This window comes from Meleagris gallopavo, chromosome Z (genome assembly GCF_905368555.1).
Source record: "Meleagris gallopavo chromosome Z, MGAL_WU_HG_1.1, whole genome shotgun sequence".
Taxonomy (NCBI): Eukaryota; Metazoa; Chordata; class Aves; order Galliformes; family Phasianidae; genus Meleagris; species Meleagris gallopavo.
Genome location: NC_139435.1, coordinates 23,864,107 through 23,880,187, shown reverse-complemented (window position 1 = coordinate 23,880,187; position 16,081 = coordinate 23,864,107). Strand labels below are relative to the sequence as shown.

General features: G+C 37.1%; 1 protein-coding gene across 2 annotated transcripts in view; it reads left to right on the top strand.

The window, feature by feature from the left end:
- The window catches only part of SV2C (synaptic vesicle glycoprotein 2C), a 93,261-nt gene that overhangs the window by 50,780 nt on the left and 26,400 nt on the right, over positions 1 to 16,081 (top strand). The gene's annotated exons all lie outside the window — the stretch shown is intronic.

The following is a 16,081-nucleotide window of genomic DNA, read 5'->3' as shown; positions in this document are numbered from 1 at the left end:
TTAGTCTTACATAAGACACTTAAAAAAGGTCCTAGATTCACAGCTGATATATAACATATATTATCTACCTCTAAGACAATAGTGAACCTGTACCACTTCAGCTGTTCAAGACTTACCTCTATCTTTTCCTGATAAAATGAAATCTAAGTTCAGTATGTGTAACAGTTTGTTTTTGTTCAAGCAGCACAGGAATGTCTGAAACCAGAGAGACATTTTAAAACTGAGACATTCTAATATATAGGGATATAAATACAAAGCTAGTAGTTGCCTTGGCATCAGTGTATTGTTAAGAGAGGAATCAGGGTGACATAGTGCTGCAGTGACCGCATACTGAAAGATTAATTTCATCTGGAATGCAAGCGAGTTCCAGAGATTCTTTAAGACTAGCTGTTGGCTTCTGTTTAAAATTTGAAAATGGATGCAGATTTGTTCAGAGTTCCTTACAGAAGAGTTGAGGTCATGGAGAAGCTATTAGAAGAAGCATCTGCAGACAAATGCTTCTAATTGCAGTCAATTAACAAAATCCCAGACCAGGCTGCTGTGAATAAATGGCTTTATCCAGCACTTCAGTCAGGCTCGATAGGAAGGATAATTACCATTTTATAAACCATTTTGCAAGTGCAACTTTAAATTTAGCATAATATTTCAAGGTGGATTACTTCAAAGACTGTCAAATGCATCAAATGTGTATTGCAGTATTCTTTAAAAGATTCATTTTTCAAACAATGAAAAATCTTAACAGTGAGAAATTACATTTCAGCGTAAAATCTTGATAGTGATATATTACCTTTTCATCACACTAGATTTATGTCTTTCTTCAAGGATAGGAATGAAAAGAACTCACCCTCACCCAACTTTTTTAGCCATTTTACCCCTTTATTTTAAAAAGTTGCAAAGTTATCAGTTATACAAAATATTGCCTTCTATACACGGTGTTATTTTTAAAAAGAACCTAAAATTTTATCGTTCTAGATCTCAAAACTAAAAATGAAGGACCGCTAGTTAAAGATTTTCATTTATTAATACTTTCTATTTTGGTATTCTGTGTAATTTTTTGTTTTGCATATATCAGGTATTCAATTCTTTTCAAGCTGCATAGACAGCAGAAATATTCCCTAGAATCTTTTTGCTTAACAACAAACAGATATTAACCTCACTGATTTACCAATCTTATTGATCATACAAGAAGTTGAATATGGGGTGTAAAAGAAGTTAGACTACTAAGGAGGAGAAGTGGAGATGACAGGGAGTCTGATCAGGATGGTGCAAATATTGAGGCTTCGGCATGTAAACTGCAGTTGAACCTCAAGCTCAAGAGAAAAGAACTATGTACAGCAACTGAAAGGCAGTGTCATGGATAAAATGAATTTGCACTTTCCTTTTGAATACCACTTTGAAAATAACGACAGTTTTATTTGCTTTTTTAAAGATCAGTGAAGCTAATCAAAAGTTTGTTATGTTTTTAGCCACATTTCTAAGTTATGGGATAGAGTCTTTATCACCATCAATTATTATTAGTTTCTTGGTTGTATTTTGCAACTTAATGGGGATTTCTACAACCAGTTAGCTATGAACTAAAATTGTAAGCACACCTGTGTTAGAGCAATGGTACAAAAGCACAGTTCGTAACTTCATCTCTCTAGTGTAGACAACAGACAAAGTGCAGTGGGATTATGCTACAGACTAAGATTCTCAGAGCAAAAATCAGATGTACGTACTTAGACCAAACATTTTATTTAGGCTGGTGCCTAAATTACATCACAGATCTTCAACTGAACATTCATTTTTCATCAGCAGAGACTTTTTTCCACTTACTGAGGACCAGCCACTTGTGTTTGTAAAAGACAGCATACTATAGAACCACTCAAGAAACACTAATTTGGAAGAGAAATAAGTGAAATAAGAAATCTTATAAACAAGTATTTAATTTCAGAACTTGAGATTTCTTGTCAAACTCTGACATTTCTTTCTACATATAAGCGGGAAAATATTAATGTGTTCTTTTTTTCTAGAAGATGTTTTCATTGCATTTGCAAATAACTGATAAGTTGTCCTGTGACTGAAAGAGAAAAGACTAGAACTTATATTCCTACTACTGTCATTAGAAATGTTTTAAATTAAGAAAGCAAAGTTTTGCAGAATACCTAATATATATAAATAAATATGTATTACAGATATACAATCAATGTAACTACAGTAAGTGTATACATAACTATATACGGATTTTTTTAATTTCTTTTTTTACAGTGACATGGAGCTTAAGAATGCAGACATACAAGTGTCTGAACTATAGACTCAAAACTAAGCTTTGCAGAACATTGTATTTAGGAGACTAAGCATGATTTCTATTTTAAAAGACTTAATAAAGTCAAGGACAGGTGCAGTGAAGTGCTAACATCTACTATCAAATACTGTTACGGGATCTCCACCACCAGGGGCTTGTATGGGCATGTAAGACCACTGTCTGCCTAAAAAGGTTACATGCACACTGAGCTCTCCATCCCCATGGCTGTACTGATTCTGAGAAGTCTTTTCATGGGCACAGGAGCTCCTAAGTAGCCTTTATTTCTGTGTGCAATTGTGATGACAGTGCAGAAATCTGATTTGTTTTGTGTAAAAGGCTTGTTAGGTGGCCTGATTAGCATTTCTATTGGTAGCACAATATAGTTGAGTTGAAGCAGATCAGTTTGCCTGAAAAAATCACAAAAAGATCTTATTATCACCTTTTTGGTAGATGTCTCTAGAGTAGCTTCTGTAGTACTTCCTGTTGCCGTGTTTGCTTTGTTCTTGTGTCATCCACTTAGAGATAAAAAAGGTAAACACACTTTCAAAACTGCAGTAAACCTCCCTTACATATGAAACAGTGAATGATACTGTAATAAAACAGGAACGGATGTAAGCTGAGTTGGATGCAGCTGCAATACGGATATGGAGATGGAGGTCTAAAGGCACAGTATTAAACTCAGAGCATGCTCAGCACCAGGCACTGTTAATGGAGGAGTTAATCTCAACTTGCAGCAGACTAAACTGAGGACACAGTGGACTAAAATTAGTTAATAGCAATTAAGGAAAAAAACAAACTTTTAGCTCCCTTTTTCTGTCTTTCTGTTGGAATTAAAGGTTCCTTACTCTTCTGTAGTAACGATTATTTCAAATGAATGCCATGAAACAATAGTTATATATTACATGATATGTACTTTAGACAATATAATAAAAAGCAGATTTTTCTGTCATTCAGCATTACTTTTTGTGGAAATTGAAAAGTTAGTGGTGGGCTGTTTTACAAAGACTAGAAGCCAGATTTTTTGCTAAGCTTTTATATATATATATAAAAAAAGGATATAAAAGGATATATAAAAGGATATATATGTATATATAAGGATATATATATATGTATCTTTTCCAGAAGTAATGCATCTCAAATCATCTTTTGGATTCTTTTCTAATTATGAGTTACTACTACACATGAATACAAAAAATTCTTGATTACTATGAAAAAGTTTGAGTCTTAACTTCATTATTAACTGTCTGTAGAATAGCCGTTATTTACCATATTGACATTGCTCAGATTAATACCTGTAACACATGCTTAGTTAGAATTTGTCTTTTCAAATATATACAATTCAAAGTGTCAAAGCTGATGGTGTTGCTGTAAACAAGTGGCTTTTACTTAAATGATATTGATGCTTTTCAGATATTTTGTATAGCACTTCGAAATTCCAAAATGTACATTAGAGGTGGGTCTAAGCACCAGACAAAAAGCTCAATTTCTCTCACAGCTATTTCATCAGCTGTTACCACCATTTCATCAGCAGCAAAGTTCAAAAAAGCTTATAAATGTGTTATAAATCATCATTTTGTTTTAGGCAAAGGATCACCGAGTTTCTTCTTCCACCTTTCCTTTGCTGTAGTCCCTAGAGGGGAATTTGATAATCTCTACTGCTGTGCACCCATCCAATCAAAAATACGGGATGCACTTATATGATTTATAATAAAAGGAGCCATGCTCGACTGATTTCGTATTGCTGCATCACTGCAGTATCTATTCTCTAAAGAACTAAGGGGGAAAAAATTCTTTTGTGTCTACAGAGATGATTTGCTGTGGTTGCTTGTACATCAACATCTGATCAACATAAACTGAAAACAGGAAAAACAGTTACGTTTGTTCAAAGCTGGAACATCTTGAAGTAGGGTCCCATCACTAATTTAGATATGCACGAGGGCCATCAATGATGTCTTTTCTAATTTTGATGAAAGAAAAAAAGCATGATTATCTGCAAAAGGAAAAGGAATAAATAGCTCATGGATGATAAGACAAAAAGTAATGAGCTGAAATTTTAGTCAAGTAGAGGTGGTATGGAACGGAAGAGCCACTTCCTAATAGTCTGTTAGTTAAACATCTGAATAAAACTTCTGTGGAAGTAGTAAAATCTGAGTCACTGAACGTCTTTAAAAAAGATCAGCTAAATATATTTTGAGAACAAGGTAGGGGCAATCACTGCTTCTGTCTTGGAGCAAGTAGCTGCATTGGCTGCCCCCTGCAAAGTCCCTTTCACCCGTTTTCACAGAGCAATTAAAGGAATAGAGTACTGGTGACGGACCGAAAAAGGCAGGAAAACAAAAGCAGAGACAAAACAAAGAGATAACTTCAGAACTTAGGAGAAATATTAAACAACACAAATTAATAAATGAAAAGCAGTATTTGTTATTTCCAAAACACATAGGAAAATGCTTGTTTATCAAACATTTCCTACTGGTAGCTTCAAAAGAAAGAGAGATTATTGTGTTGAGTAAACGTGCTCTGGCAGAAAAATCGGTGAAAAGGCACATACTTCTCCATTTTGAAAATCCTGCACTCCTAATTAAAATGAATATATACATTTTTTCATTTTTCTAAGACTTTTCCTCCTACTCTGCCTTTTCATAGGAGCTCAGAACAAACCCAAGCCATAGCAGCAGCCGATCTGTAAAAATCTCAGTCCAAGGCTCCATTTTCTGTTATGCAGTAGTTTCTGTTCTCTGCAGAAGATCTGTTCTCTGCAGATGTATCACTTTTGTTAATAGTCAAGAACAAAGAGGTATGCCAAAGAAAATGTGTGAGGGAATAGCTTCTTTTGCCTTTTCTTAATAATAAAGAGTCCATTAATGCAAAAATGTAACTGCAGAATTTTAAAGCAATCTCCCTTCCCTTCCCTTCCCTTCCCTTCCCTTCCCTTCCCTTCCCTTCCCTTCCCTTCCCTTCCCTTCCCTTCCCTTCCCTTCCCTTCCCTTCCCTTCCCTTCCCTTCCCTTCCCTTCCCTTCCCTTCCCTTCCCTTCCCTTCCCTTCCCTTCCCTTCCCTTACCCTCCCCTCCCTTCCCTTCCCTTACCCTCCCCTCCCCTCCCTTACCCTCCCTTACCCTCCCTTCTCCCTTCTCCCTTCTCTTCCCTTCCCCCTTCCCTTCCCCCTGCCCTCCCTTCCCCTCCCCTCCCCTGCCATCCTCTCCCCTCCCCTGCCCTCCCCTCCCCTGCCCTCCCCTCCCCTTCCCTTCCTCTTCCCCTTCCCTCCTCTCCCCTCCCTTCCCCTCCCTTTCCCTCCCCCTTCATTTCCGCTTCCCCTTCCCTTCCCTCCCCTCCTTCCCCTCCCTTCTCCTCCCCTCCCCTTCCCCTTCATTTCCGCTTCCCCTTCCCCATCCCCTTCCACTTCCCCTAATTTGGAGGAAACATTTTATGCACATTTTAAAAGCAGCAGCAGCTCTTAAAGTTTACCTTCTTTATACATTACTTTGCCTTTGTGATACAACTTCTGGTTTAGGAATCCATGAATCTGTGGTGCCATAGCCAATGGAAAGTACTGTTGGACATCTAAAAGATGTTTTGCTAATGTTGAATCTGAATTAACTATAATGCTGTAATGCGGCACAAATCGAATAGATCAGATAAAGGGCATCTCCTCTATAATATATAGTGCAACATATGCTATGTGATGCAATGACAGTTGATCTGTTCAGTATTCCACTAAGAGGCAAAATGATCCCCAGTGTGCTATACTCCTCCATACTTAGTGCATTGTCATTAATTCTGTATCCTGAGGGCTGAAACTGTATCTATACTTTAAAAATTTAAGTTAATTAAAGTGGGTACAAGATACTTTTAATGTTAACTTGATTTATCAGCTCCTACTCATGGATAGCTCTCATTTTGAAAAAATCCTATGAAACAAGATTATGTTAAATGTGTATACTTAAAAAAAAGTAATCTTCATCTTTAGAAACAAGAATGACAGAACACAGATTTTAAAACAGCTGCTTATGCATATCCAGCTAGGAAAGCAAAAGAGATCACTTTATCAGTCTGTTGTTTTCTGTGCCCTAATACAGGGTTTGATATGGTCGTTTACATGTTTTATTTGCAAGTGTTGGAAGCTTAGGTAGCTTTTACCACATCTACTTACTGATCACTAAGAGTGCTCATTAGTGAGCTTCAAATAAAACCTTCTGCTGGGCTCTGTAGTTTGACTGTGAAAGAGAAAATTTGCTTATCTGCAGGTTCAGTAAAAACCTAACAAGATATTTTGTGAGAAAAGAAGTTACAAAGCCTTGTTTCCTAAGGGTTTCTGGCCATCACTAAGTGATCCTTATTAGTTCCTTTCTCTCTGCTCCTCATTAATGAGAAATACCACAGAATCACAAACTGGCTGAGGATGACAGGGACTTCTGGGTCCATCTGGTGCAACTCCTGCTCAGATGGAGCTACACAAAGCCCTCATCCATGCAACTTCTGAAGATCTCCGAAGGGGTGACCCCACAGTCTCTGGGCAACCTGTGCCAATGCTCCTTCATCCTTCATCACAGCACAGATATGGTTCCTGACGTTCACAGGGAATCTCCTGTGTTCCAGTTTGTGCTCATTACCTCTTGCCCTGGCCATCACTGAAAAAAGCCTGTCTCCCTCTTGCTAGATCCCTCCTTTCAGATATTTACAGATATCCCCCTGAGATTCCTCTGTTCAAGGAAGAACAATCCCAGCTCTCTCAGCCTCTCATCGTAGAGGAGGTACTCCATTCCCTTCATCATCTTGGTGGCCCTGCATTGGATTCTCACTAATAGTTCCACATCTCTCTTGTACCAAAGAGCCCAGAACTGGGACACAATAATCCAGGTCTTACCAGTGTTGAGTAGAGTTGCAGCTTTCCATATCCTCCCCACAATAACTTGTACTTTACAGCCTTTTCCGTGCTTTGCTGACCTCAAAGAAGAGGCAGCACCTTTGTGCTCAAGTTAGATCTGGTGGTTTTGGCCACAGTGCAGTCCTAGCATCCAGGCTGAGAGACCACTAACTTCTGCCTTTTCCTCTCTGCACTGATAGGGCCTATCGCTTAAGCAGCGCTTTTCACGTGGTTTTGGGAAATATCGTTGTCTTTGCAACCATTTCTTCCTGTCAGATTTGACTGAAGAAAGTCAATGGTTTCAAACAGAATAAGTGTAGGAACTAATAGACAAATGAACAGACTGTTGCCATTAACATCAGTATCTAATGCCATAAACATTTTCCAAAGAAGCCATAGTAATTGTCATTCTTATAACAGCAAAACAACAGACTCTCCTCAGGCTTATTTTTAATGAAAACTTATTCCACACAATCAATTGGCCTTGATTACAAATTAAAAAATATTGCTTGAAGTTAATTAACCTCCCTTAGAATTCTGTCCACTTGCCACCAGAAGTGTCTACAGTATTGGACACTGCAGTAGTTTTTTTCACTTCCAGAAACAAATAAGATGCTAGATCTGGTAAGATTTCTTCTTTGTTCTTTTATTTTTTCCTTCTCATCTCCTCAGGAATGATACTGACTGAAGCAAGATTTCTACCTCTCTTAGTTCCTCTCATGCTCCTTGAGCCTGTATTATCTCGTTTCCATTCTAGTACAGGGGCTGCTGTTAGGGACAGTAACTGTTTCGGTCCCCATGCTAGCTGTTGCTTGAAGGTAGCAGTGCCTTAAAAAAAGATAAATCGCAACTGAAAAGATGTTGATAATGCTGTTAGATTTACTGATTATGAGGACTACACTGAAAGTAACTCCTCCTACTTTAGTATGTCAACCCATAATGTCAGAGGCAGACGTTGGTGGTATGGTAGTAGAGGTTGAACCTTCCCACCACTGTCCCATTATATTTCGTTGCCGTGTGAGAGATGGCAGCAGAGGGGCAGTCTCACAAAACAGCATCTGACATGGAAGTGTGTATGAAACAAAGATATGGCATTGAATTCTTCTGTGAATTCACTGACACTACCTGAGTTTTTCTGAAGACCAAACACTGGATGTGAGCACAGTGAAGCGGTGGGTGGTGTGTTTTAGCAGTGGCAACAGTGGCTCATCTCCACTGGTGCAGATTTTTACAAGTGTGGCATGCACTCTTGTTCATTGCTGGTAAAATTGCACAACCAGTGGTAGTGACTGTGTTGGAAAATGGTGTTTTGTAGCTGAGAATATGATATATCATACAATGTTGTTGTGCTCTTTGTATCTGTTGTACTTTCCATAGAAATACATGGGAGGCATTACTTTCATGGTAACATATGTATTATTTATTGTTTATTTAATCATGGAATCATGGAATCACTAAGGTTGGAAAAAAACCTCCAAGATCATCAAGTCCAAACCATATACGCAACCATATAAGTAGTTTTCTTTAACCCTTTTGTAGTTATATTTGAAACACTTAACTGCCTCTTGTGAGCAAAAATCTCCTTCTCACTTTGGACAAATAGGACAGATTGTAACTGGAAGTCATTACTACTGAATTTGTGAGGGCAGATAATATTGTATTGAAAGACTCTGATCAAAGTTTGAATTTAGGTCCTCTGACACATAGTATAGTGCAGAATATCCATGTTTTCAATCGATCAAGTTAGAAGATGTGAGTATGTGCATTTGGTCACATCATTAAATTACATAAACAGACTACCGAGTCTCTCTCTCTCTCTTAGTAATATGATACTGTTACTTATTTATTTGCTTGAAATTAAAATTAAAAAAATATTAAAAGCAAAATAGAAAATGAGACTACAATCACAGTACTAAAATGCTTGTGGAAAGAAACAACAGACAAGGATTTTTCGTGCAATAATTTTCAAAACAAATAAAATATAACAAGGTTACATTTTGAAAGACCTCCTCGAACTGTGTGGATGCTGTGTTATTACACTGCGGCAGAATGCAGAAGATGAAAGGCACATCACTGGTAAATGATCCATCCTCTCTCTGTTCTTCAGAAAATGTTGCAGCATTTCAATGATTGCTTTGTTTGTAAAAGTTAGACTAGATAAATAGGCCCCATTGTATTTTCATGAACTGCAGTGTTTTATTGTGCCTTTTTTCTGACTGTCCTTTTTGATTAATTGCTTCTCTTTTCTTGTTCACCATGAGCCCATCGTTTAAATATCCTTAGTCCAGATGCACATAAATCACTGGAAGTCTCAGACCAGGACAGGAGCACTTACGCTTTCAATTAGCTTCTACACTTAACAGCTGTTATTAATGGTGTCTGCAACAACTTCTCAACCAAATGCTTAGCTTTACAGCAGTTCTTACAACTCCACAGTAAAATAATTCCAAGGTTTGAATCACATTTTTCTCTGATTGCACATGCACACCAAGTGTGTATTTGAAACCATAGCGGTTGCATTTTGTGAGCTCAGAGCTATGGATAGGGTGCAGACGGCACTGTAGAAAAGCACTCAGAGGTTATAGAATGTGTTTTGTGTTATTGGTAGGGTGAAGTCACCACTCCGCAACAGTGCAATCAGATTTCGTCACAGACAAAAATTTCAGACTATTCCACAGGACATTTAGCCATTTTACACTGTTAGATTTTATCATCTGTTGGCGATTTGCTCTATCAGTACTCCCTGGTACTGTCCAAACGTACGTATCGAATTTCATATGCAATCCATTCATTACTTATTAATTAGGTGCAGTAAAATAAAGGAATGGAAAACACCAATGTAGAAATATAGAGGTAGAAATCAACAAGAAATCAAAAATGAGATCCTACAAACAAAATCTGAAAGCTCTTTCTAGTACCATTTGATTTCATGGGCTCGGGATGCATACTCACCACAGTATTCTTAAACTCTGACAGCTGCTTCTTGTAAATGTGCACACCCTACTCTTCCTTTTAATATTAGTTGAATCTGCTTGATCTGTGGTCTCTCGAAAGCATGACAGAGCCCTTTCTTCATAGACAGACAAGCCTCTAAGTCATAGGGGTGATTCAATACTGAGCTTGCCAAAGCTGTTCTCAGAGTTGTCTCTAGCAGATTTTACCTCTTTGTCTGTTCTGAGGGTTGTAAAGTGCTGTAAGTGAGCAGCTGCACAGAGCAGTACTCAAGCAAGGACTTTGCAGAATTACATGAGTACATAAATCTCTCGGGCCACAGACTCAGTCAGCCAAACAGCCAGATCAATTATGTGCCACAGTGCTTGTGATGAGATTTCTGATGGTATCAGCACAACATTAACCCTTAGTGGCCTAGAATTCTGTTTTGTGTTTTGTTGATTTTTTTTCTTTCTATTAGTTGGTTGTTTTTTTTCATGTTGGTTGGTTTTGGTTTTTGTTTGTTTGTTTTAAGTACATGACTATTTAGAAGATACTGGAGGGAAATCAACCTTTTACATGGACAGACAGTGACAGGACAAGGGAGAATGGTTTTAAACTAAAGGAGGAAAGATGCTGATTAGATGTCAGGGGGAAGTCTTTCCCTGAGAGCGTGGTGAGGCACTGGAACAGGCTGCCCAGAGAGATTGTGGATGCCCCATCCCTGGAGGTGTTTAAGGCCATGTTGAATGGGGCTTTGGGCAATCTGATCTAGCACTTGATCTAGTGGCAGGGGAGTTGTGTTTTATTGATCCTTGAGGTCTCTTCCAACCCTGGCCATTCTATGATTCTATGATTGCCTTTTCAGTTTCTCAATCCTCATTGGTTGTTCTGTAATGTAAATTCAGGAAAACCACTGAATATCTTACTCATACTGGAAAAAATATGCTTTTATTTTTTATGCTCATTTTTTATCTGGTTGTTAAGCTAATTCTTAGATCATTCTTTAATTTAGTTTTCTTTCCAGATACTGTCTGCTACCACTATGGTTTTCAACAATTCACAGTTTGCTTCTAGGCTTTATGCCTGTAAAAATTAAGACAAAAAAAGTTACTGTTCATAGATCTGAGTTAGCATTATAGCTGGCTTCCTTTCCCTTTCCCCATAATATGAACAAGACACTGAAAAAACTTTAAAAGCTAAGAGTATGTATTAAAGAATCTTAGATTCAAGCACGTAGTGCAAGCATTGGTTTCCACGTGTGTGAAGAGGGTACCACATGAGTCTTAGTATCTCTCTGTACAATTATGTAGATTTACATCAAATCTTTAAATGAAAGAATATTTTCCAAAGCCAATTCAGATGCAGGAATTTAACAAAAGCAACCATTTATAGGAAAATTCAGCACTTCAGCTTTTGATGGCACATCACAGCTCTTTTCATGCCTTGCATCTGAACAGTGGGCAAAGTTTGACCAGTCTCAATCTATATTAACTTCCATTACTTTCAAGCTCTTTTCCCTAAATAAGGGATATGAGAAATAATTCTATATAATGTAAGGGATATTCTCTGCATTTCACTTAATAGGAGTTGTTACTTAACTCTCTAGTATCATATCCCGCAATCTCCGCCATTTCAGAGATGAGTTTCTTGCCTGTATTTGCTTTTGTGAGTCACAGCACCTTGATCCATCTGGGCCAAGGGATTACTGCACTCCACACTCACACACTTTTTTCTCTTCCCATCCACCTTGACCCATCCCAACATTGTTAGGTATTCTAATAAAATCTACTTTTTATGGGCTTTGTATCAAGCTTATCACGGTTATGTTTGCATTTCCACAGCAAGGAAACAGAAACCTTATCTGTTCATAGCTCTAGATTCTGCACAGACTATTTATATGGATTCAAGTGAAAGGCTGACATATCATGTCTAAACTTTAATGAACTTTAGGCACGTATCTCATTTTTGAATGTACACACTAACATTCTCCTCAGAAAAAAGTAATAGACTAAGCAGCACTAAAGCAGGTATTAAAATTATTTAAAAATCAAGGTACTGATGTCACTGTTTAAAAGTACTGAAGCTGGAGGCTACAATACCATGTACTGGAGAAAGAATTTGTTTCTGATGTTATTAGAGAGCAGGTGATCTTCTAGGTGTGGTCAGCAGTGCTTGCAGCTGACCTACTGGTTATTTAAATGGCAGATATTTTAGCCAAAATGATTGGAGGCCTGATAATCTCAGGTCTGTAGATGTGAGTGCTGGCAAATGATGTGTCAGGAGCTGACAACTGCCTGCTCTGTGGGAGAAGGAATGTGTAATTAAAAAATGCCTTGTTCCTTTTAATCACAGTTTCAATTGTAAGCAGACAAAGTCTGGGTTTAATATATGGTAAAATACATCCATTTAACTACTTTCTTCTTTCATTGAACTGCTGATCCTTATGTCTGTAAAGGATTAATAGCATTAGCTTGAGAGACAGATAGATGTGAATGAGAATTATAGTCTTTTAGATGCAGCTTTGTCGAGGTAACCCAATCATGGCCTGACACACTTTGATTATTTTATTTCCTGAATTATTCTGCAAAAATTACCTGCTGAGTCAGTAGGGTTAAAGAATATCTATCAGTAGAGGCTAAAAATATCACTGCGTTTCCCGTGGGATATTAATAATCTAATCACATGAAAGACGTAAGTTCTCCTTTATGCTGTAGGAATTTCATATCAATATAATTAAATAATAATTATGAAAACATTATTTCTGCTTTTGTTAGAGACAGTGTATTTCACTCAGCCTTGTGAAAGTTTTGAGAATATTCCTCAGCTATGTCACTTAGGTGAACTCTCTTTTTTTCAATTTCAGTGATGTTTTACCGTTATTCCAATCAGCAGCACTAAAATATTTGGGTTCAAGTTCTGGATGTCACTCACAGCTAAGTTTAGCAGTATCAGGACAGACTAAATTTAAGTTCAATGGTAGAGTATTTTGGTTCTGCTAGATGTAGAAATTCCAGTCATTTTTGTAAGGTTGATTTAGCTTAGAGGTTGGAAATGCTCAGTGAACAAACAAACAAATAAACAAACAATAATCATTTGTGCATTTTTAATTGATTATTGTATTATGTGTGGTAACAGTGCCGCCAAGTGGCACTTCAGGTTAATCGCACACTTATTGGAAATGTTTCCATTTTAAAAATATTAAAATTGAGCCTATATGACCTGGTTGTGGTGAATAAGTGTGTTTAAAACAGAAAAAAGCAATAAAATCCATACATTCATTTAGGTTTTTTGAAAGGTGCTTTATAACTTTGTTCCTCTGGCATTTCAAAATCCTCCCTGCTAGACAGTATTTATACAGTCTGTAAACACTTTTTTTTTTTTTTTTTTTCCCATTGCTCACATTGCACTTTAAAACCTTAAATGATTTGCTGAGTTATCAAGTTCCCTTTCGGCCCTCATTTTGGAAAGTTAAGTAGACTATGTCCACTAATCAGATCTCATTAGGTACAGTGTGTCATTGTGTCATCACCTAACTACTGTAAAGAACTACACGTGACCAAGAAGACAATACTAGCAATGTAACTTGAAAAAATTCAGCATAATACGGACAAGATTATTTCTATGCTTAGTCAGAAAATCTACGACATGTTTCTTTCTTTTGGAGCAAGAACTGATGTACAGTATCCTTGTAACTTATTAATATTCCAAAACAGATGAAATACCATTAGGGTAAAGGTTTTGATGGCATTCAACTTCATACATAAACCCGTGACTGTAACTGATAGCAGCCTGTACATTTTGCTTTTTGCTCTGCTGCATTCTGCTGTGGCTCTGTTATCAGTAATTGCCATGTCTGTGATTCACTTGATCCTTTCAGTAATCTGTACAGTGAGAACACAATATTCAGCAAGAAGGCTGGTACATGGCTTCATATTTCATCACTGCAGATTTTACATTGCTCTACAGTAAACTTTTCCCAAGATGCAGTTGGGCCAAGAGTTTCAGCAATTTATAAAGTATTGCAACTTGGCACTGTTTTCAAGATTAATGGCCTTGGAACACAGCATAGCCAGGGAGCAGAGGTGGAGCTGAGCTCTGGGTTGCTGTGCAGATCTCTGAATGCTGCTGACTAGAGCTTCTCCATCTTTGCTATTGTATCTCGAATCAGGGAAGGGGAAGGCAAACTGAGTTACAGCCAAGCTCCTTTTTATTTCAAGACTCATAGACAGTGGTTATGAGAGCCACTTTGAGAGCTGAATTCAGAATTATTCTAATGGCTTCATTTTCCATATCAGCTCATGACCCCAGATAATGGGATGGTCAACATAAGAATAAATCTGCACTTGCCCTGTATTTAAAGTACATGTTTGTTCTGCTCTTCTACCAGGTGGTGGAGGAATAAGTAGGAGAAAGGGATCAAGATAGATGTGTTGCAACACTTTTTCTACCAATTCTTCTAATTCTCACATTCACTGTTATCCTTAATTCTGCAGACACAATAAATCATGGGATTAACTGCAGCATCTAATACAAAGAGAAAAAGATGTAATAGGAGCAATAGAAACTATGATGAACATTTCACTTAACAAGCTTTCAGGCATTCTGAGGAGTAAAAATACGTCTTGCAAAAGGTGAAGATGACAGCAGCATATACAGTGCAGTCATTGTTTTTAGTTAAAGACAATGTGGCTCACTTACCTTAATAAATCACACCTTGAAGTAAATTATTACTGTCATTTTTGAGGACTGCTGTTGTTTTACAACATCTATAAGACCAGCATAAAATTTTTTAACACGGAAATACTATTTAGGAAGCTAAATCTCTCAAAATATAAACCAGAGTGGTAAAAAGCAGAAAGTGTAATTATAATACTGTCTGTGAGTAGTGTGGAGTGGTTTAAACGACCAGAGATAGCATTTTGACTGTGCTGTTCTAAGAGATGAAAGCCCTGCTTCTGTTGTCTCCTTTCTAGAAGTTGCACTGCTGCCTGACTGGTCCGACTGAAAAGTAACGAAACCAAAGTAAATAGTTCTACAGTACAATACCAGAGGGTTTTGTACTGTAGGTTACAATGTATAATTAACATAATTTGAATGATTATATTAGAATGTGTACAAAATACGTACCCCTAATTCCTAATTGCCTTATCAACTCACCCTAAACCTTCCTTAATTTTTTTTCCTCCCTTTTTGATTTTGTCTTGGTTTTAATTTTGATTTTTCTTATTTGACTTTCTATCTTTGAATAAAATTTATCATCAAATTTAGGTTGACATTTTAGGTATCTTCTTTTTGTTGGATGGAACTTTGGAGGAGGAAAGTATATCTATCCAGAAGCTTCCTTATAAAAAAAGTGAAACGTCAGTCAGTGATCATCACCAATATTGTTTCTGATTTCACTTCTGCCTTCTGAGGCTAAATAAGGCTGTAAATAAATCTGATAACACTTCTGAAACTCAGAAAATTTGTAATGAATAGGAAAAAACAGGTTCCCAGTTCTACAGCTCAGTTTCACAGAGCTGTTGATAAAGGGCAAAGATACACCGTGGGTACAGGTACTTTAATTAGAAAACTGATCTTTTCCTGAGAATGAATTTATGGTGCAGAACATGAGATCTTTAAATTCCAAAATACACTGTATTCATTACAGATTAATACTTCTTTTAAAGAAGTATTTAATAAGACATTTGTCACTATGCTGTACCAGTTGTTTACTGATATCTAGTCAGATTTAGTTTACTGTGTATTTCGTCCATAAGGAATCAGTTAGCAAAGAAGTATATCAGATAAATCCAGCATTAGGACTTTCATTAGCCAGTATTCCATTTTCTCCTGGTAATCACTTCAATCACTATCGTTATTCTTATCTCCCACTGTACTTTTAATAAGCTTTCTTTCAATATTTTGCCTGAAATATTCTGCAGTATTGAAGTCAGACTGAAGGTAATTATAAATCATGTTTTTATCTTTCTTAAGATATTTTTTTTTATTTCTAAAAATT